This window comes from Lissotriton vulgaris, chromosome 3_1 (assembly GCF_964263255.1).
Source record: "Lissotriton vulgaris chromosome 3_1, aLisVul1.2, whole genome shotgun sequence".
Lineage (NCBI taxonomy): Eukaryota > Metazoa > Chordata > Amphibia > Caudata > Salamandridae > Lissotriton > Lissotriton vulgaris.
This window is the reverse complement of record NC_141689.1, coordinates 1,525,387,723-1,525,412,277: the sequence shown is the minus strand read 5'-3', so window position 1 is coordinate 1,525,412,277 and position 24,555 is coordinate 1,525,387,723.

The window sequence follows — 24,555 nt, the reverse complement described above, 5'->3', positions numbered from 1 at the left end:
GGGCTGCGTTGCAGAGAGGTGTAAAAAGGGTTGTGGCTTCATTACACCTCTCTGCAATGCAGTCCCCTGGCGCATACTGGAGATTCCTGGTGGGCTTTCAGGTGTTATATAGTTAGGAATTAGCATTAAAAAAACCTTTGAAATTCACTGAAAAAACCATAGGTTTCACACCAGTTATAGTTAGGAATTAGCATTTAAAAAACCTTTGAAATTCACTGAAAAAACCATAGGTTTCACACCAGTTATAGTTAGGAATTAGCATTTAAAAAACCTATTAAATTCACTGACAAAACCATAGATTTCACACCATTTATAGTTAGCTGGAAATTTTACTGACATAAAACCATTGAAATTCCCACGTTATAGTTAGTTGGACTCACTATAACTTGCGCGCCTGTAATGCACTGCTGATGACGTCACATATTACATCACTCATGACATGGTCAGTGACATCACTCATGACATCACTGATGACACCATCCTTGTGACAGAGTGACAGACCTAATTTCAGTGTAATGTAACGCTTGAAACACATATTCAAAAATAGAAACAAACATGTTGAAAAAAATGGAGATACCCAAACCAGTAACAACAACCAATTCAGTAATTCCACCATCTATATACACATCCACTCATTCACCAACAGTTCTATATAGTCACTCATATATATACTCACTCATCATATGTAGTGATACACCTATACATCCTGTTACACATCAGCAGTCATCCAAAAGTTACTCACACACATACACATGCAAATAAACTATTGAACATCCATTTATTTGCATATACATTTATACACACACTACCACCTTACTTCTAAGGAAACTTACCCATACTTACTCTCTTAAACAATCACTTATAGAAACACATACTTATTTAAACAGGAACTCCTACAATCTCTCACTATATATACTATACTCACTTATATACATCAATACTCACATATACTAGATTAAAACATATGTCGTTACTAATGAAGACACTAGTGAGACAGTCATTCACTCACTAACACACACATATACACACTCATCCACCCATACAGTCCTGCACAAATGCTGTCTTCAAAACACATACAAACAGTGAGTCAGTCACCAACCCCTGCAGCCACTTATACACAAAGAGAAACACTGATACAAACATTTAAATATTTAAACAATACTCGCTAATATATGTATTCACTAAGATACACGTAATAAGCCAGTTACCCAACCAATTTTTTTTTAAAAAAACATCCATTTACACACTTATTTAAACATTTATTCTTCCATCGACCTTTACAAATACATATATAAAACAAATTTATTTTTCAGAAAGACACACATTCACTGGATGGTGTCATCAGTGATGTCATGAGTGATGTCACTGACCATGTCATGAGTGATGTAATATGTGACGTCATCAGCAGTGCATTACAGGCGCGCAAGTTATAGTGAGTCCAACTAACTATAACGTGGGAATTTCAATGGTTTTATGTCAGTAAAATTTCCAGCTAACTATAAATGGTGTGAAATCTATGGTTTTGTCAGTGAATTTAATAGGTTTTTTAAATGCTAATTCCTAACTATAACTGGTGTGAAACCTATGGTTTTTTCAGTGAATTTCAAAGGTTTTTTAAATGCTAATTCCTAACTATAACTGGTGTGAAACCTATGGTTTTTTCAGTGAATATATATATATATATATATATATATTACCTACTGGCGGTCGCCAGTAGGTAGTTATAGTTAGGATTTTTTTCAATGTTAAATCTCAAAATTCTATTTGGAATAACTTTGGCACCGGTTGACGAATCTGCCTGAAAATTTCATGAAAATGGCCTCGTCGAGCTCCGGTCCTTCCCTGAAAGTTTGGGGGGGATACAATAAGCGGGGGCCGAGATAAAAGGGGGGTCCCAAAACGCGTTTTCCCCATGTTAATTTCCATAGGGCGGTCGATTTCACTTTTAGCCCGAACGGCTGAATGGATTTACACCAAACTTGGCAAAATTGTAGGGACTGGTAGCCCGATGTGCCTTTGCTATGTCTCAAGATATGTGCTCCAGTGGATTTTGAGTAATTTAGGTTCCAAAAAATATATATATCTATAGCAGCGCACCGGTGCGCGCACCAGGGAGCGCTCCGGGCGCGTGACGCGAGGTGCGCATGGAAAGCTGATTGGCTCTCGGGTGTCTGTAAACATTCGAAACAGTCCAGAGCGGTCGCCATCTTGTGTCTCGGTAAAATCGAGACATAAGAGGTGGCTAAAACAAAGTGGGAACTGACCATAAGGCGTCAGGGATAGACCCCTTTGACCCCCTAGGTTTGATGTGGGGGCTATAAAAGGGCCCCGCGGGGCATTTAAAATATTTTTTTTTTTTTCGTTTTGCGCGGGGGAAGCGCCCGGTGCGCGCACCGGGGAGCGGCCCGGGGAGCGTACTATGAGGAAAAAAGGTGACAGAGTTTTTAAAAAATGAAGTTTGGATTTAGAAATTGGAGGTAGTTCTAAAAATAACTTTTTTTTTCTTCTTTTTGTTGTTTTATATTTTTTTTGTGTTTTTTGAACTTTTTGAACTTTTTTTGGCTTTTCAAAACAGTTTTATATTTTTTTTGTATTTTTTTAGGGGGAGAAACAAAAAAAGGGAATTGAAACTGGCTCAACTGGAGCAAAAAAACAAAAAACCCCAAAAATTACTTCTTTTTGGGGCACTTGTGATTATCACCTGCAAGGACGATGAGTTTCACACTTTGTTCCCCATAGGAGATAAGCTTGCCACAAGCAGTGCAAGTAATTTTAAAATCAGCAAATCTCGGCTGAATGCAAGGCATCACCTCGGATGTTTCTGGTTCCGAGGAAGTGGGTTGGTTTCTTTGGGAGGGGGTCCTTGATGAATGGGGGAGGTTACTGGCCAGTTCCCGGAACTCTGCACGAGAGTAGTTGTTTGGATGCTTTCTTGTCATGTGCCGAATCATGGTATAGTTACCAAAAGAATATTTCTTATTTGGGTTGCCCCGTGAAAGTTCATCATTGCAGATGAGGCAAGTCACTTTGGGCGCATTCACCTTTTTTTCCCCTCTGGAATTGAAAAAAACTGCCAAATAAAGTGTGGTTTGGGTTTGTAAGGTGTATTTTCTTCTGGCAGCCATCTTCTTCTCCCCTCCTCCTCTTCCTCTTCCTCTTCCTCCTCCTGTTCTTGACCACCAATATAATTTGGAGCTGGTCCTCTTGGTTGTTGTGGTGGTGGTGGTGGGGCAGATGCACCAGCTGATGCTACTAATGAAGCCATTATTTAGAGCAAAAAAGTAGACAGAGCAACAAACAGGTCTTCCTCAGTCAAAGGACAAAGTCAGAATAAGGAAAAAAGGTGGGGTCTTTCATCATTTAGAAAAAAAAACTGTCCTGAACCAATGAGAAGTGTTATTTTCAGGTCACAAGACCAGGGGCTTCATCATTATGAAACCAAAACTGTTATGAACCAATGAAAAGTGTTATTTTCTGCTCACATGACCCGACGCGCTTACGCTACGCGCCCGGGGCGCGCCCGGGGGCGCGCCCCGGGTCGCGCAGCGTAAGCGCGTCGGAAGTTTACGTTGTGCGATCGTATTCGCTCGAGTACTTCCGGGTGCGCTTACGCCGTGCGTATCACGCGGTCGCGGCTACGCGATACGTCACGATCATGTTTTCGTTTGCGATATTGGCGCTCACGGGGCGCTCCCCGGAGCGCGCCCCGGGGCGCTTTGTAAAAATACGCTTTTCGGGGCGCTCCCCGGGGCGCGCTCCGGGAGCGCTCCCCAAAATAATTAAAAAAAAAAAAATTGGGATAATTGTAGGGACAGGTAGCCCTATTCTGAAGTGGTTTGTAAAAAACATAAACTTTAGAAAAATATGTATTGTGCTACATTGGGCTTAATATATGTTAGAGCCAAAATGTAGCCCAAATGTAGCCCAAAGTAGCCCAATGTAGCCCAAAGATGGCCACCAGAGATCAAAAATTGAAAATGTAGCCCAAAATTCAACTAGATGTAGCCCAACTGTAGCCCAATGAGAGAATGTACCAGAGTGTTAAAAAGAACAACTAGAGTGCTAACAGTCTTATTTATAAAGTGAAACTTATAGTTAGGAATTAGCATTAAAAAAACCTTTGAAATTCACTGAAAAAACCATAGGTTTCACACCAGTTATAGTTAGGAATTAGCATTTAAAAAACCTATTAAATTCACTGAAAAAACCATAGGTTTCACACCAGTTATAGTTAGCTGGAAATTTTACTGATATAAAACCATTGAAATTCCCACGTTATAGTTAGTCGGACTCACTATAACTTGCGCGTGCAATGCACTGCTGATGACATCACATATTACATCACTCATGACATGGTCAGTGACATCACTCATGACACCATCCTTGTGACATATTGACAGACCTCCTTTCACTATAATGTAACCCTTGAGACACATATTCAAAAATAGAAACTGAAATTTAAATAAAAAAAGGAGATACCTATATCAGTTACAACAAGCAATTCAGTAATTCCACTATCTATATACACATCCACTCATTCACCAACAGTTCTATATAGTCACTCATACATATACTCACTCATCATATGAAGTGATACACCTATACATCCTGTTACACACCGACATTCATCCAAAAGTTACTCACACACATATTCACACGTGCAAATAAACTATTGAACAACGATTTATTTGAATATAGAGTTATACACACACTTCCACCTTACTTCTATTGAAAATTACACATATTTATTCTCTTAAACAATCACTTATAGAAACACATACTTATTTAAACAGGAAATCTTACAATCTCTTACTCTCACATATACTCACTTATATACATCAATATTCATATATACTAGATTAAAACATATGTAGTTACTGATAAAGACACTAGTGAGACAGTCATTCACTCACTAACAAACACATATAGACACTCATCCACCCATACAGTCCTGTACATATGCTGTCTTCAAAACACATACAAACAAAGAGTCAGTCACTCATGCATCTATGTGCTAAGTAATACCTCCACCAAACTATATAGACACTCATACTGATACTAATAAAAATATCAAATAACCCATATACATACGCATGTAGCTACTTACCAACACATGTAGCCACTTATACACAAAGTGAAACACTAATAAATGTATTTAAATATTTAAACATAACTCACTAATATTTATTTTTCAGAAAGACACATATTCACTGGATGGTGTCATCAGTGATGTCATGAGTGATGTCACTGACCATGTCATGAGTGATGTAATATGTGATGTCATCAGCAGTGCATTGCACGCGCAAGTTATAGTGAGTCCGACTAACTATAACGTGGGAATTTCAATGGTTTTATATCAGTAAAATTTCCAGCTAACTATAACTGGTGTGAAACCTATGGTTTTTTCAGTGAATATATATATATATAGACACACACACACACCTACAGGTGGCCCTGGACTTTTTTTGTGCCCCGATATGTGTCAACTCTCCTAAAATTGACGCCACTGGATGCGTTTTACCAGCTACAGGCAAACACCAGTATTCTCATCAGCAAACTTTAAGTACACAACTGAGCTCTGTGATTAATTTACACTTCAAATAGTCCTTCCGTTGGTTATTCCTCAAATAATCAAATAGCGGGTGCATCCCTAAAGTAGCATAAAGTGACATGCCGCGTGAAATCAATTTTCGCTTCCAAAGTCATTAATTTCAGTTGCCAGCGACGGGCGCACATCCCTGCTAATTCAGGCGGCAGTCCTTTCATCCCCCATTAGCCCGGCGAGCCTCACAGGCTGTCAAATATAATTTCCCCGAACGTAAATAATTCAGGAATTAAAAATTAATAAATAATACCGGCGCGCTCCTGGGGAAACAGGCTGGGTCAATTAGCCAGCCAGGCATTCTCTTTCTTCGCAGTGGGGGGATGCCACGGAGCGGGCAGGCCCTCTCGCTGCTGACACCTCTCCTCTGATTCCAACGCCTGATCCAGGCCTCTTCATTACTGCATCCAGTCAGACACAATTACCCCTCTCTCTATCTGCCGTTCCCGACTTCAAAGAAACATGCAATTTCGTGTCTGCTCTTCCCCCCTCCCCACAGAAGCCCCCAGCTTGACGTCCCCGAAATTTCTTCCGCGCGGACTAATTAATTAGATTTCGACTTACCATAGACACGCCGTTTCCTTTGATGCCCTACCTTAGTCAAACGTTCCTATTTAATTAGAATTAGAATAACTTTCTTATCGTATGCCTGGACGGGGATTAAGAGAACAGAAATTCAATTCCCTTTCTCGCAGCGTTATGGGATGGCTGATAACCAAACACAGGTCTGGTTGGGCAAGGTGATGTGTGTGTAACTTGAACAAAGTATTATGAACCTTGATCACAGTAAAATGTAAAAATATTAAAAGATTTATTCTACTATTTGCATACATTTACAGATTTTCGGATATTTACAAATATCCCCAGTGTTGTCCACACTGCAGTCAATATGCAGGTTATTTTCTATTCTTTCTCCACATAAAAATCTTTTCACCGTGGAGAAATAGCCTTACCAAGGGCAATTGAAGCCTTTCATACTCAGTTTTACACACGTAGGCCATGATTACAAGTTTATCTGTATTTTCCGACCTGTGAGTAAACCTATGGCTAGGCCCGGGTTGGAATTACGAGTTGTCAGGTATTTAATTTACACATAGATTCATCATCGGCATGTTTTGCGAGTCTGTAATAGCGATTATTAAGGAATCGCTATTACAGACTCGCAAAACGGGATTCATGTAGAAATCGCAATATTTATTGCGATTTCTACAGCTTCCTTATTTGCGATTAGCTAATTGCTAATTGCAAATAAGGAATAACTCCCCATTCATTCCTATGGGCCTAAAGGCCCATAGGAATGAATGGGAAGACATATCAATGTGCGAATCGCTATTAGCGATTCGCATGTTGAGTTTGCGATTTCAAGGGTGCAGTGGTGTCCAAAAGACACCCTGTTGACACCCTGTTGCACCCCTGAAATGATATTGGATGCTGGTGTTACGCACACACATGTCCCAAGGACATGTGTGTGTGTAACATACAACTTAGAAAAATACACTTAAGTGCATTTTTCTAAGTTTCCGCTATTTACCACGAGGTTTGACTTCGCAGTAAATAGCGGCCCAAAATTGCGAATTCGCAATTTTTAAATGTTTCAAGAATTGCATTTAAGGAATCTCAAATAGAGATTCCTTAAATGCAATTCCTCGCAAATTTGCGAATTCTTTAATAGCGAATTTTGCATTTGGGATGATGAATCCCAAATGCAACAAGCATTTACAATGCAACGGTTTCGCCTTCGGAAAAGTTAGAGCTATTGGCATTGTAAATGACAAACTTTATATTTATGTGTTGGTTTTGAAAACAGATAAATAAATGGCATTGTCATTTACAATGCCAATAGCGTACTCTGTTGCAAATGCGAGACGTATTGCATTTGCACACACACACACCCACACAAGAGCCCCACACACACACATGAGCCCCCCACACACACACGAGGCCCACACACACACCACACAAGAGCTGATGAATAATACAGGAAGAAAGAAGAAACACTGGCAGTGCTTCCGGGTGGGGGTAAGTGGGGTGGCAAAGTAAACAAACCTGGACGAAAAAAAAAATAAACCCCGCCCACGGCCGCATATGGGAGGAGAGTGGGCGCTGCTTCTCTCCCACACTCGACTACAGCAGTCTTGCAGAGTGAGCAGGGCATGCGCGCTGCCGCTAGGCTCAAACTAAAAATTACCTACACGAACGAAGGAAAAATATCCTTTACCTGCGCATTACAGAAAATCTAACTGAATGAGCACACAGGATAGGAATGACATGCATGCAAGAATTCCTTATGTAGGAATAATCAGCACCTCTACAAGGTAAGAAATTACCTGCACTGCAGGTGGAAATGAACTTTATCATTAAATTTGGTAGAAAAGGATTTGCACCAGCATTTAAGGAAGCATGATTACATTCACAATCATGCTGGGATAAAATGATCAGCACTCTCCTTAAGAGAAGGAATGGCATGCAGCGTTATGCCTTTTAAACTCCTACACTGATAAGCAAGTCTCTAATACATGGTGGCATGAATTATAAAAAATACAGGAGGAGAACGGAAGTAGATTTGCGCAAGCAATACATTTTTTAGGCAGTTGTACTAAATTCACTGGAACATACTTAGTGCCTGTAATTCAAACCACAAAGTCAGGAAATAAACTTTAAGGGATTCCATTAATTCTCACCCCCATGATCGTGTGTGAAAATGAGCATTAAATACAAAGTTGGTAAAGTTGCAGTCTCCTTGCTTGTGACCTTTTGCGGTCTGGTGATAGACAATACGCTCTTATGACTAGATTCACAAATATCTTTTCATAGGTTTGACTTTCGGTTTACTTGTCTGTGACCTCAGAATTTCTGAATATAAATCACACCTACTCAAGGAGAGACTTGTGAATCAACCCCAATATGTAGCTTTGTTTTTTTAATTTTTGGTTCTGAGCTTAAAATGGCTGTGGTTGGGGCATTTTTAACACCGGTGATCTATAAGCATAGGCTATTGGAGCTCTCTGTTTAAGTTTATGCATACAGTGATACACATAGTACAGGGTGTTCTTTTCAGCCCTGTGGATAAGGTTCATGCAGGCAGCTTGGTCCGCATTGCCAGAATTAACCTTTTGTGCATATTCCATAAGACATATTCAGAGGTGGCGTTTTTATGATGACCCACCCCCCCCATCATGCTCTCGGAGCCATGGTACTTTGTGTTGGTTGTATAACATCCAATGTAGCCCTGAGACTGTTACAAACTACTGCGGACGTGAGATTTTGATCGATTATCTGATCACCCTAATTCTTATCTCACTTGAGTCCCTTTTGGATCGATTATTGACTGTCATTGAGTAAAAGGCAAACCTTACATAGGTTAAATCAACCCCAAAGACTGACACAACTCTAAAGAACCACTTACTACGGAAAAGTTTTAAAGGTTTATTATAAAGCCTAAATCAGTTGCAAGTATAAACACCTCAAGATAATTTTCAAAAGGTACACAGGTAGTAGGATGAACATGAACTCTCTAAGAGATCTCAATCGACAGAAGAAAACTACCAAAACCAATTCAAAAATCAGTAAGTTGAATATCATTGACACAAGATGAATCTTAAGAGTCATTTATAGAAGAAAAATGAATCAGGTTAAACTGACCCTACACTAGGCTAAATGACATCCCTACTTAACAAGTTCTTTACCTAAAAAGGTGTCAGCCGTTGAACTTCCGAAGAAGCTCAATCTCTCTTAGTCTCAGATGGAAACCTATGTCGTGTAGCAGTACCCTTTCTGCCTACCCATCCGCTCTCTAAGGGTCCTCAGGCCATCTGCTCTATCTCCTCCCCGGGGTGCTGTCCCTAATACAAAATCACAGTATGGGTGGAACGCCCCTTGAGACGCCCACCACGTACACAATTCACGTGGTCTTGTTTCTGGTTTTTTCCATAGTTTGGTTTCTTCGGATCGTCTGTTTAAGTTGACCTTGGTTCCCAGGCGCCGTCTCCAGCGTGCTGGTACCCCCATGACATTCCAGTAGACTCCTCCGGACCCGAGCCTATCTCCTCAAACAGAGCTCTATTCATCAAGCTTTTGATTGGTACCCCCCTAGCACCTGCAAACAGACACTTCGAAACAGGGCCCCAAATTCCAGGCTCCCCTTATCGGACTAGGCCGTAAAACTTCAACCAGCATTGGCAATTTATTTTAACGAGGCTTTTGACTTTAGCTCACATGTGCGGATCAAAGACAACCCTTTATCTCTCCTGGCCTACTAAATTATGTGCAGTAGTCTGCACTCTACGAACCCTTATTTCTTAACCTAAAATAACATGCTAATACACCACTCTTGTTATAAAACACTCATATAAAATACAGCCTTTAACATATATGTAAGCAAAATCATTGGATAATATTGAATCCATGCTACGTGAAAGATGCAATAGTACATTTCGTTCTTACACAGTGCCATGTGGTCTGCACGTTTCTTCATTTTACATTTTACATCCTTCTTCATTTAGCAGCTACATAACATGGAACCTGATTAACACGTCTAATATTTCTAAGCTTTTCCACACATTTCTATATTAGCCCATACTCTATAGGGGCTCTCTTATTTCTAATAAAACACTCGTGAGTAAATACGAATACATTTTCTCATCTCTCAAGTTACATTAGCTAATCTTACGCCAGGGGCTTGTACATATGGCGTATACATACTTTTCATTCAAATTGCGCTCTCTCAGTTCCCCCCTTTGATGACCTCTAGGGGTCATCACTAGTACCTCAATTTGAATGTGTCACACAGAACTTGTTGCAAGGCTCCCTCTTTTTATCGTTTCTAGAGCTCTCAGACTCCTATACTGATGATCTTGCATAGCAGCTAATCTCCGCTCCTGTTCTCTCATGGACCTTTGCAATCTGTTTGACCTATACCATTTGTAAAGTCTTACTAAACCCCACAATATGATTATGCAAATTACAATTATGAAGATAGGCTTCAGAATATACCAGACAAAGCTCTTCCCGAGATTGGCAAACCAACCTCCAACTTTACCCATCCCATGACCTACTTTTTCCCAGACATTTACTCTTGTTAGGTCCTCAATTTCTTGGTGTATCTTAGTAATATTCTGTATAGCCTTCTCAAGAGGTTTTGAATTGTCTGGAATGTAAGTGCAACATTCCTGGACCTTCAAAGCCTTACAGACTCCGCCCTCTTTTGCTAGCAGAACGTCTAAAGCAAGACGGTTCTGAAGGACCATTGCCCTTATCGATTGCATCTCCCCTTCTACCAGCATTAGTGACCTTGCAGTACTGGCAGACAACCTGTCTACAACTGTAGCCAGTCTCCTAATCTTGACATCATTAAGTATCAAACCTAAAAGAGGAAACATGGTGCCAAATACATCTCCAACTACTTCAGCATCACCTACATCTCTTTTCCCCCTTGCTGAAGCTTTTCCCTCTATGATCTCTATATCCTTTGCATGATATATTTTGGGGAAGACAATTGCCAAATAACATGAACCGTACCAGTTGTCAGGCAGTTTCACGTAGGCATTTCTTCCACATACAAAATATACATTGGGAATCGCTTGCATCCCCTTTAAGAAATCCTTTGTGTAGTATTCTAATCGAAAAGCATGTTCACAACTAACTTCACCTACAAACACACTCTCATAGTAAGTTTTGCTTCTGGTTAGGCATAACTTTCCTTTCTGTGTTCGATCTAAAGCTATTGGACCATTCCTACCCTTCTTTTTGTGTGCCTTTTCCTCCTCGGTCCAATCTGTTTTCCACTGTCCTGACATTTTCAAAATCTTTTGCCTTCTGTAACGGTCATCAACTTGTCCAATAAACTTTTTCTCAATCTCTGACACCTTGCAAGTCAGATTATTTCGGCGTGCATATGAAGTATCTAAAGGATCCCAAGGAAGGAAGAATTTCGCCAATCTATCTTCCTTCTTATAATAGTCCCACTTATTCATCTGTTTATAGTTCGGGACTTCGGGTAACACCGAATCATAATTTGAAAAGTAGTACTCAAACCCATCTCGTCCATAAAATATACTAAGCAATAAACTACATGTAATCCCATAAGTCAATGGAAGATGATGATATCGAATGCCTTCGTCTACAGAAGCTGGCAATTGCATGCAGACATAGCAATCCTTAGCTTCCATGGCATCAATATACTCATATAATAATTTGGCATAAGCATTGGTTCTGAAATTTCCCTGGGACTCATCTACATGTAACCTACGGGCCTCAGCTGCCAGTAACGCCTTTTCCCGAATTACATTGTCCTCCTCCTTCTTTCCAGCAAGAACAGGTTTCAAAGTCGTTACGGGCTTTACATCTGTTATCTCAGTTACACTTGCACGTCCCACTATGTATGATACAGTGACTACTATGACTATAAGGGATATCACTACTGCTATAAGTGTGCCTACTATACATTTTGCTTTGCGGTTCGAACCACCGGCCTCCATGTTATCAAACAGTGTAGTTTCTTTTCTGAAAAGTCTCTTTTGTTTCTTCACTCTGTTTTCATTTCGCTTTCTCAGTCTGTTAACCACACTTGGAAGTTGGCAAAGTCTCTTTACAACAAGTCTCTTTAATTTCAACGACAGACAACCCTAGCCCTTCTCCATCCACTAAATGAAATGTCCCTAATTTTCTTCTTCTTCCGCTAGGTGCTAGGTTTTCTCTTTCTCTCTGGTTTATTTACAAAGTCTTTAGATATCTACGAAGATTCTAGTACCAGCAGCCCTAATGGCATATTCCAACAGTTCTAAACGGAGAATGGTTTCCTCGTGTGCTGGTACTGGATGACCCAAGGTTGGAAATTCTAATCGGTTCAGCACCAGATCTTTGATCCGACTTAGGTACAGGGGGACGAGGAGTGTGAACGTTAGCAACCCTTCAGTTTCGATTCCAGGTGTCAACAGCCGTACTTCCACCGTTACAATTGGATCGAGGTTGGTCACCTGTACTTCCCTCACCCTCCCGGATCTCTGTCCCCAAGACATCTGCCGCCAAGTAGGTCCACTCAGGAGTGCCGTATCTTCTGCAGGGCACACGTACCCTCCTTGATCTTCTTGGACTCTCAGAGTCTGAGTCCACTGCACCTTCGTCTAGGTCTGAGTCTTCAGAAATAGGAACAAGAGTTCTCTCTGGATTTGCTCTTAGGCTCGGCCTTCTCCTTCTTTCCGGCCAGCTAGCTTCTCCACTCCTTGTTCTGCTGCTCCTTGTTCTTGCACTTGACTCTTGACCACTTGCAGCTTGATCAGTGTCTGATTCGTACTCCCAGCTACTTTCTCCTTCTGTGGCAACTTCAGTTTCGCTGGTGTACTGACCGTCCTCGGCCTGGTCAGACACGCTCTCAGTCTCCTCTGACACCTCTACAGCTTGACTTGCCCTTTCTGCGGATTCTTCATTCTCAGCTGGAATTTCATCCGAGGAAGGAGCTGTTTCCTCCGGAGGTGCTGGAACTCTTCGGGTGTGTGAGGCGTGGATCCAGTTGGGCAAGCCTCCACACTTCACCTCAGTGTTTGTTACCAATACGACTTGGAAAGGTCCACGCCAGTGCACGTCTAAACAATTCTTCCTGACGTGCTTTTTTACCACGACCCAGTCCCCAGGGCACAGGTCGTGGCACAAATCTTGAGACGATGGAACCTCAGCAGCCTGCACCTGAAGAGACACAGAATGAATGGCGTCAGAGAGTCCCTTACAATAGTCCAGGATCAAATCATCTGTGATGTTCAACAATGCTGTAGTTGGAACTGATGGCAGTCTCATAGCCCTCCCCATTAACACCTCATGTGGGGAGAGACCTGTCCTTCTGTCTGGTGTGCTACGTATGCTCATAAGGACCAGTGGCAGTGCATCAGGCCAGCTCAAGGATGTCGACGAACAAACTTTGGCAAGTCGGGACTTAATAGTACTGTTGATTTGTTCCACGATCCCTGAAGCCTCTGGTCGATAGCTACAGTGCAGCTTCTGATCTATACTTAGGGCTGAGCAAAGCATCTTCACAATTTCGCTGTTGAAATGTGTTCCTCTATCTGATTCCAAAGAGGCCGGCACCCCGAAGCGCGGTATCAGTTCTCTAAGCAATAACTTTGCTACTGTAAGTGCGTCACACCTGCATGTGGTGTAAGCCTCAACCCATCTGGAAAAAATGCAGACAATCACTAGGACGTATCTGAGGCGATTGCACTTTGGCATTTCAATAAAATCTAATTGCATTCTATTGAATGGCCCCCCAGACCTCCCTATGTGGCTCAATGTGACTGGTGTTCTCTTTCCTACATTCAGTTGTTGACAGATCACACAACGTTGACATACTGCTTCTGCCGCTACTCTAAACTTTGGGTTGTACCAGGTCTGCCTGAATACCCTCACCATGGCATCTCTACCTATGTGTGCTGGTCCATGTATTCTCCTTGCCATCGGACTGACTAGCTCGTTTGGTAACACTGCCCTCCCATCTGCAGAGATCCAAAAATCCATTTCACTCTTGGTACAACCTGCTGTTTCCCATGCCTTTTTCTCGAAATCAGGTGCATTTTCTTGTATACATTTCAATTCATCCCACGTGTCTACAGTTTCCAACAACATGGTTAACTCGGTCCTCTCCTGAATACCACTCACTTCCACCTCTGTAAAAGAATATCCTTGTTCCGCACAATAACGTGCAACTTCATCTGCATACCTATTGCCTTGCGACACAAAATCGGCATTTCTAGTGTGGGCTGTGCATTTTACAACGGCAATAGCTGCTGCACCTTGCAATGCTTCCAATAACAATCGAACGAATTCTCCATTTCGAATAGGAGAACCTGAGGAGGTCATATAACCTCTCTGAGACCATAACTGCCCATAGTCGTGAACTACCCCGAAACCATACTGGCTATCGGTGTAAATGGTGACTCGAATTTTGTTACCTGCTAGACAGGCACGTGTCAATGCAATGATTTCAGCTACCTGTGCGGAGTGTACTCCTTCCAGGCAAGCGGCTTCCACCACTCCGGTGATGGTGCAAACGGCATAAGCTGCTCTCAGCTGACCAATATCGTCCCTTACGCATGAGCCATCAACAAAGAATATTTCATCGGGGTCGGTCAATGGCTCATCTACAATATCTGGTCTTGGTTTGGTGCATAGTTCAGTCACATCAAGGCAGTCATGATCTGTACATACATCATCATCAATGTCGTTTGGAAGTGGCATCAAAGTGGCAGGATTCAAAACAGAGCATCTCTTGAGAGTCACGTTCTCGGCAGCCAAAATGACTTGCTCATAGCGCGTGAGCCTGCTATTTGTCAGATGCTGTGTCTTGGTCCTGGTCATCAACAGTTCAACAGAATGCGGTACATACACCACTAACTGGTGTCCCATAACTATGTTTTCACACCTCTCAATGCTGACACCCGTTGCAGCAACGGATTTGAGACATCCGGGCAACGCTGCGGCTACTGGATCTAAGGTAGCCGAGAAGTATGCAACTGGTCTACGGGCATTTCCGTGTATCTGGGCCAAAACTGACAACGCACAACCTTCCCTTTCACAACAGTAAAGTAAGAATGGTTTCTCATAGTCTGGCATCCCTAGAGCCGGGGCACGACACAAGTCCTCCCTCAGCTGCAGGAACGCCATCAAACAATCCTTGTCCCATGGTACCGGATCACTCACCCCCTTGTGCGTCAGCTTTTGCAAAGGTTTTGCCTTCAGTGAAAAGTTAGCTATCCACTGCCGGCAATAACCGGCCATTCCTAGGAACATCCTGACTTCTCTTTGCGTTGTGGGCGAGTTCATTTTCATGATTGCCTCTATTCTGTCTGGTGACACCTTCCGTTTTCCCTTTTCAATTCTGTGACCCAAATACTGCACTTCAGTCAAACAGTACTGTAATTTGCTCGGAGACACCTTGTGCCCATTCTCAGCCAAATGATTCAGTAAGGTGATGGTGTCTATTTTGCAAGCTTCCTCAGTTTCTGACGCCACAAGTAGGTCGTCTATGTACTGAACCAGGCCCGAGTTCATAGGCAGTACTAGACTTTCAAGATTTTTCTTCAACAGCTGGTTAAAGATCGATGGGCTCTCTGTATACCCCTGTGGGATACGACACCATGTTAAAACGCGATTTTCCAGCTTAAAAGCGAAAAGATACTGGCTCTCCTCATCCAAAGGGATGGAGAAGAAGGCCTGGCATAGGTCTATCACTGTAAACCATTCGGCTTGGAATGGTATCTGAAACAATATCACTGATGGATTCGGTACCACAGGACAACATGAAACAACTATGTTATTAATCTTTCGAAGGTCCTGCACTATTCTGTATTTCCCACTAGGTTTCTGCAAACCCATAATCGGGGAGTTACATGGGCTTCCCACGATTTCCTTCAGTATTCCCTGCTTAATCATGGATTCGATCACAGGCTTTATTCCTGCAATCGTCTCCGGAGTCAGCTTGTATTGGGGTGTTCTTGGATACTCAGCATTTGGTTTTACCATGATCTTTACTGGCTCTACCCCTTTGATCAGTCCTATTTCTTCCCCAGTGAAATCCCACACTTCAGATGACACCGCACCTCTCAAGTCCCATGGAAGCTCCTCCACCGTCAAGGTAGGATATAGCTCCACACACACCCTTGAATTGGCAACTTTGAAATCAGCGTCATCATCGTGAGTCTGTACCTCCACTCCCTGAGGCGTGCAATATATCGTACAATTCAGTTTGCACAGCAAATCCCTTCCCAGCAAGCACACAGGACTGGAGTCGCAGACTACAAACTGATGTTCATCACTGTATTTTCCTATTTTCACTGATACTGGTTCCGTCAGAGGATTAGTCATTCTCCTATTTGCGACTCCTACCACCTGTATTGTTTCTCCCGACATTGGCAGACCTGGGACTACTGCTGATCTCAGAGTGGATCGAGTGGCCCCCGTGTCCACCAAAAAGGTCGTAGGACACCCTGCTACTTCAGCCTCCACGTATGGTCCCCTCTGGTCTACCTCCAAGGCTGCCCCGAGGGTACAATCTTCCTCTCTATTTACTCGTTGTCCCGTAAGGGGATCAACGTAATAGCACTCTTCTCCTCCTACAAAAAGGGGCATCTGCTTATAGGTTTTTCCCCCGGTCGCAATCCTGGGTGGGTGAGGGAATTGTGCTCGAGGAGTCGGGGTCCCCCCTTTGATAAACTTTCCCTTTTGTAATGTTGACCCCTTCGCCAAACTGCTCTGGACCTCGTCCTCCTCTTGTTCTAGTTCTCCAGTCTCAATATTATAGGGTCACTCGCGTTTCCAATGCCCCACCTCGTTGCATTGGTGACACCTGGTTGTCTTTTTCAATGTGGCAATATCGACTCTAGGTCTCTGTTTTTCCTCATCGTCTTTATTCTGATTATTTTGCTTCCTTCCTAATGTCCCTGTTCCCTGTTGTCGCTGTCCACCCTTTCTAGCCGACTGCATCTGCACCATCATCAGTTTCTCTTTAAGTTTCTTTGCTTTGGAGTCTATCTCGTCACTGCAGTACCTAGCATACCTCAGAATTTCATCTAAGGGCTTGTTTTGCCAACAAATTAAGTGTTGCTGGATCATTAAACTAATATCAGGTCTCAAACCCAGCACAAACTTTGACACAAACTGTCCTATGTCTTTAGGATCCATTACATCCAACCCACTGTACTGTTTGAATGCTTTTAGCAATCTCTCATAATACTCATGAACTGTCTCTTTAGGTTCTTGGGTGGTCCGGTCTATCTTAACCCAGTCAATGTCCTGCAATGGCACCTTCTCCTTCAGCCATGTCATTACCCTTTCGTACTTCTCCATGACTTTTTCTGATGGTCCGTTTGTCTGCGTGTCCCTATCTGGCTCAGATGTTGGCCATTCAATGCTAACCTTGCATGCCGTCCACAAATCTCCTGGCACTACAATATCAAACAGGGTGTTCAAGTCTACCCACAGTACTTTGGATATCTTAACGAACCTCTCTACCTGCGTATACCATTCCACGGGGTTCTCCCTCAGCTTAGGAAAAGAATTGGTAAATGCCGCTAAGTCCCCCCTACTCCAGGGCACATGGACATAACTCCCATTCGCGATTTCTCACAAAGGGAATGCTTCCATTCTCTGTGTCCCTCCCTCTGGGGACATCCCAACTGTGCTCCTTCTGACGGTCCCTCTCTTGGACCATCTTTCCTCCCATTTATCCAAGTCCCTCCACGTTCTTATGCCCAAGATCAGTTCTTTTATGTGTATTTTCAACCCAATCGTCCTCCTTTCGTCTAAGTCCTGATCCGTGCAATGCAGTCTATGGTTACCCTGTAATGCTTGAGTTCTTGATAAGTCTATCATGTACCTGTTTGCCAATTCAGATAATCTTTCGTGCACTGACCTCGCCTTTTGAGTAACATCCTTTGCCATAAACAGTACCTCATCTTGTTCATACAGGTCGATCCTCTCCATTGGCAATGTGCCGTCTATTATTTCATCTAAGTCTGATTTTAAACTGGTTACATTAAGTCTCTTTGCCTTTACCTCAGCTCTTAGTACCTCACTTCTAGATGGGCCATCTACATGCCTCCCGTCCCAACTCCGAGTCCTACGCCTAGGTGCAGGTGAGTTAAGGGGAGTTCTCCCTTGTTCCCATCTCTCTAAATCCCATGCTCTTCCATCTTCCCTAGGTGTATGATGGAATAATGCCCTATTCCCCACCACCTCATTCTGTCTCCTCGGCTCTGCCCCTCTAGACACATGACAGGGTCCTCCACTAATTTCTAAGCCTTCGCAATTCCCTTGCTGTCGGGTGTCACTCAGTAAATGATAAGGTCCCTCACAGCTTTCCATGTTCCCGCGATCCCGTCCGTGATCACTGGATACATGGTGAGACCCCTCGCTGCTCTCCATATTCCCGCGACTCCAATGTCGTACATTTTCGCCCAGTGTGTGGTGAGTGCGCCTGTAGCTGTCCCTGTACTCCTGTGTCCTTCGATCTCCCTCACTGAGAATCGGGCGAGGCACCCCCCCACATCCTGTACTCCTGTCTTCATGCATTTGTCTATTTCCACCTATGGTATGGCGGGTACCTCCTTTGCTTTCCTGACTTTCTCCGTCCCACTCTGGACTGCTTTCGCCAGCTCCGCAGTGAGAGAGAATTCTGTTATCTTGACCTCTCCATTCAGTTTCCGTTTCTATTCTCTTATTCTGCGTCTCTACGGCAGCATCCCATTCTTTCAAATACTCTCTTAATTCCTTAAAGGATTTCGGTCGTGATCCCCTTAGATCCATCAGCCCTCTCTGATCCCCTTGCTCTATTAAGGGACTCGTTACTGAATCCAATGGGGTACTCCGACCTCTCGGTCCTAGCAACTGCCTTTGTGAATTTATCGTATTGTTCCTGCTTTCCATCTCTGCTCTTTCCCTGTCCAATCGTACCTGTTCCTCCTCTCGTGCTCTCTCTGGGTTGTAGATCGACACTACAGGACCTATAGTAACAGGCACTTGTAGAGCATCCGGCAGTTGGTACGACCTTGCACACTCTGTTTCCGGCACCTTTTGTACCACAAACCTTCCGACCACTCTCTGTACTGGACTAGGTTGAGGTATTTCCTCGCCTTTCTTGGGTTTCCAATCTGATATGGGGAGCGGTCTATATTCCCCTTTTCCGGCCCCGTCCCCCTGCTGGAGCTCGGGACGTTCGGCCTCTCTATTGTATGGAGGTGGTCTGTCTAATAATAACCTATTTATCAGACTGTCATCTGTCTCGCTCTCATCATCCTCCTCTGGAGGCTTCTTTTCTCCTGTGACTTCTATCACTGGGTACAGTTTATCTGCTTCAATTCTCTGCACTCTCCATTTTTTAGCTTCTTCATCCCATTTGGCATCCTGCACTGCTCTTACCGATCATTTCACTCTTTCTTGGCGTCTGTTCAGGCTCCGGTCGTACGCTGCCCTGAACCATGCATTGAGGGCTTCAAACTGTGTTGGCCTGGGTAGCGGTCTCGTTGCGAGCATTACTGCTTTCAGCTGGTTCAATGCTTCTAACCTAAACGTCCCATATCTCGGGAACGTCAGTTCCTCATTTCCCTCTGTTATCTTGCTCCACTCGGAGATCCACAGTATAGTATGTAACCCAACGTTCACAGCCATATAATGAGCTGGTGTACCCTCCGGCGGGGCTTCTTCCCCAGCATATGAGTTCCCTCTGTCTCTCTTAAAGATCGCCCTTAGACATTTAAAACACTTCATTTTCAAGAATCTACGATTTTCCTTAATTCACTTCCTTGTTTACTTCCCGATGGTGAACCACCAATCCCTGCGCGGCTCTCGCTGGCTAGCCTATCCCAGCACGGTTCTCGCTGACCAGCCTATCCCAGCGCGGCTCTACACCAACCGGCCTATCACAGCGCGGCTCACTCTGACATCACTCGTCCCCTTTGCAGCAGTTCCCCTCCTTTCTCTGCTCGTCTCCCGGTCTTGCATGCGTCTCATCCATACACTGAAAAATGACTACTTCCGACCAAGCGATCACTTTTCTTGACTGTACGCCCACAGTCTAACTGTAATTGCCACCTCAACTGACGAAACGTCTTCCGTAAAACGTTCAGACGATCGCCTTGACTGATAGGTTTCTTACACACAGGAAGCGTCCGTCCAGCGTCCGTTTACTCATACACTCACTCTTACGTTCCCCCTATCGCGGTCCTACGGGCGATCAATGGTACCACATGACCCCCTTCACAATGGTAGACAATTATTCTGGATGTCCGATACACCCGAACCACTTAAGCCCTTCCCTGGACTTAAGATTTTCACCGGTTGCGCGCGCTCACAACCGTCTCACAATCACACTACAGGCATTCAACTCCGCTTGACATTACAACACAGGTACAACACAAAACACCGCAATCTGGCAACGCATGACCCTTATACTCACTCTCGACCGACTCTGCTGCTTTTCTCACTCGCACCGTCAGCACCTTCTTCGGCAGGTAGCTCTTCTTCTGGTCATCGATGACTAGGGGCCTTGGGGTAATCTTAACCTAATCTAGGTTGCCTTCCTCAAGAAGCCAACCATCTTTCTCTGCTACCAACTGCGGACGTGAGATTTTGATCGATTATCTGATCACCCTAATTCTTATCTCACTTGAGTCCCTTTTGGATCGATTATTGACTGTCATTGAGTAAAAGGCAAACCCTACATAGGTTAAATCAACCCCAAAGACTGACACAACTCTAAAGAACCACTTACTACGGAAAAGTTCTAAAGGTTTATTATAAAGCCAAAATCAGTTGCAAGTATAAACACCTCAAGATAATGTTCAAAAGGTACACAGGTAGTAGGATGAACATGAACTCTCTAAGAGATCTCAATCGACAGAAGAAAACTACCAAAACCAATTCAAAAATCAGTAAGTTGAATATCATTGACACAAGATGAATCTTAAGAGTCATTTACAGAAGAAAAATGAATCAGGTTAAACTGACCCTACACTAGGCTAGATGACATCCCTACTTAACAAGTTCTTTACCTAAAAAGGTTTCAGCCGTTGAACTTCCGAAGAAGCTCAATCTCTCTTAGTCTCAGATGGAAACCTATGTCGTGTAGCAGTACCCTTTCTGCCTACCCATCCGCTCTCTAAGGGTCCTCAGGCCATCTGCTCTATCTCCTCCCCGGGGTGCTGTCCCTAATACAAAATCACAGAATGGGTGGAACGCCCCTTGAGACGCCCACCACGTACACAATTCACGTGGTCTCTTTCTGGTTTTTCCATAGTTTCGTTTCTTCGGATCGTCTGTTTAAGTTGATCTTGGTTCCCAGGCGCCGTCTCCAGCGTGCCGGTACCCCCATGACATTCCAGTAGACTCCTCCGGACCCGAGCCTATCTCCTCAAACAGAGCTCTATTCATCAAGCTTTTGATTGGTACCCCCCTCGCACCTGCAAACAGACACTTCGAAACAGGGCCCCAAATTCCAGGCTCCCCTTATCGGACTAGGCCGTAAAACTTCAACCAGCATTGGCAATTTATTTTAACGAGGCTTTTGACTTTAGCTCACACGTGCGGATCAAAGACAACCCTTTATCTCTCCTGGCCTACTAAATTATGTGCAGTAGTCTGCACTCTACGAACCCTTATTTCTTAACCTAAAATAACATGCTAATACACCACTCTTGTTATAAAACACTCATATAAAATACAGCCTTTAACATATATGTAAGCAAAATCATTGGATAATATTGAATCCATGCTACGTGAAAGATGCAATAGTAAATTTCGTTCTTACACAGTGCCATGTGGTCTGCACGTTTCTTCATTTTACATTTTACATCCTTCTTCATTTAGCAGCTACATAACATGGAACCTGATTAACACGTCTAATATTTCTAAGCATTTCCACACATTTCTATATTAGCCCATACTCTATAGGGGCTCTCTTATTTCTAATAAAACACTCGTGAGTAAATACGAATACATTTTCTCATCTCTCAAGTTACATTAGCTAATCTTACGCCAGGGGCTTGTACATATGGCGTATACATACTTTTCATTCAAATTGTGCTCTCTCACTACTAGCAAGGAGAGGAAAGTAGGTATCAAGGAAAGGGAATGAAGAAGCAGCCTCGTGAATAGTAAGATTTCACGCTGAACCACAACCGCTGACATACCCGTTCCACATTTCAGCTTGGCAATCTGAGGCGTCTGTGTGGTCATGCACCCCCTTACTACTTCAGTGAAGGGACAAAGAAACGTATAAACTATACCAACAGGAATTTAGAGCAGTGCTTTGCAATCACTAACGTCTCTGAAGTTAGAGCAGTGGAAAAACAAAACAATTTTTTTCATTGCTACTATGTACGAATTTAGAGAAAAAATGCAAATGGCTTTCTTTGGAGGCGTACGAACTGGGCCAGCTTTAGCGCTGGTGGCGCCCTATGCGACAATGTCTGTTAGCCCCCCCCAATGACCACCTCTGCCACGAATACCCTCACTAGTACCCTTTAACAGTGCCCCTCAAGTCTTCATAACCACTGTCTCACAGATTCATTTAGTTTTATAGCACCACTCATACCAGCGTAAGGTGTCGCAGAACGTTACATCACACACACATTGCATAGAGACAATGTGCGTAAGTCAGTGTCTAATAAATGTAACATCAGACAGGACTACAAGGTATAGTGTAGGAGTGACATGTCATCGATACCGGTAGGCAATATAGTTTAAGAGTCCTTATTCTGGAAAAGCACATATTCTGAATTTGAAATGTAACATAATTGTTAGGGGTTCCCGTTCATAGTAAGAATTGTTTTCAACCCAAATTTCACCCTTTTCACAAGATTAGGAAGATAAAAGACTGGGCAAAAATACATGTAGCTCTAATATATACCTTGCAGTTTACACGGAGCTCTTTGCTGTCAGTTAATAACTCAATGTTTTATATTAGGATTTTGACTTATAAATGACAAGTTACAAAAGGAACTCCCTTACAGAAGCAGTAACACACTGATCTATTTACATTATATGCGCTTTATCTGCATAATATACGTTCTTAGCAGCAAGCATTTTAACCCTCTGCGCTACCTTGCTACCTTCGTATGAAGACAAACCTCCGGTCTCTTTCCAGAAAGACGGTTAATCACCAGAGTTAGCTTGACATTTTAATTAATGCCTGATAATTGCTTAAGGCCAGGAAAGGGGCAGCAGGTGCTTTTGAAATGAGAAACTACTTGCAAAACGGACACCCCCGGAAAAACAGAACCGGTGTTCTTGCACATGGTAATTTCAGCTACAGCAACACCTGAACACTCTAGTACAGTATCCCTGAGAAGATGCCATTCAGCCATATACATAATTGAGCCCTAAGTGATTAAGATCTTTAGATGCCAAATGGGCATTTTTTTTACCTTTTGTCAGCATGCAGTCAGTCTTGGCAGATGTGAGGTAAAGGCACATATCATTTGATCAGAAGTGACAGCAGGTACTTCCGATGCTTTTAGTTCTATTGCTCACCGTTGACACAGCGGGTAACATTCTTTTCACAAAATAGCTAGAGGACAAATTGATACTTTTACGAAGGTTCAGAGAAGAGCTTGAGTTTTGTTGTGGGATTACTAGGATTATCAGTAAGTGAGCAGTTATACTTATCAGTCCAAGAAAGTTCAGCCTTAATCATGCTATCCTTCAGTGTTCATTCATATACCTTCTGCATTTTAATGTTTATATTGGTAAATGCAGATAATGCTGAGCTAGTTATCAGCAAGAGAAAGTGAGTTGTTCATCATTATCTGGAAGATAAAGAACAAAGAATGGCAGCAAGGCACAAATTACCGTGCCACCCAGTATAGTCACTCATTTTATACTGCCCTCCTCAAATGATCAGCTACCAAATGGCCATAAATCAATTCTTTAATGATAAACAGAAAATAGTATGAAAGAAGTTAAAACAGAAGAAACCTAAATCTTGACATTTCAACTAACGATCAATCATAGAAGGGTCCTAGTCAAGAAACACCTACAGGTGCACTCTTCCATGGCATAGCCTGAGTAGTGACATACAACTGTATATATGTAAGCTTACCACTATAAAGTAGTATCAATATATGTTGATCACCATAAAACACGCCAAATTTCTGCCACAACTCTTCAGTTCGACCTAATATTTCAAACTTGGTCGTCCTTCCAAAACAGATAATTGCAAACATAAGAGATTTTTTTTAAAAGTACACAATGTGGTAGATCAAATACTCTAAACATTTTCTGTATACTTAAAAAGGCAAGCTTCATAGACCTATATTGATAAGAAGGAAAAATCTGGCGAAATTCATAGTATGCAGATATAGGAAAAATCCTGGAAAAGATCTATCCCGTGAACCAATGTGGCAAAGCAAATCATTCACCAAGTAATAAGGCCACACCAATGTGACAACTTTAAACAGCAGTTTTTATGCCGCTAA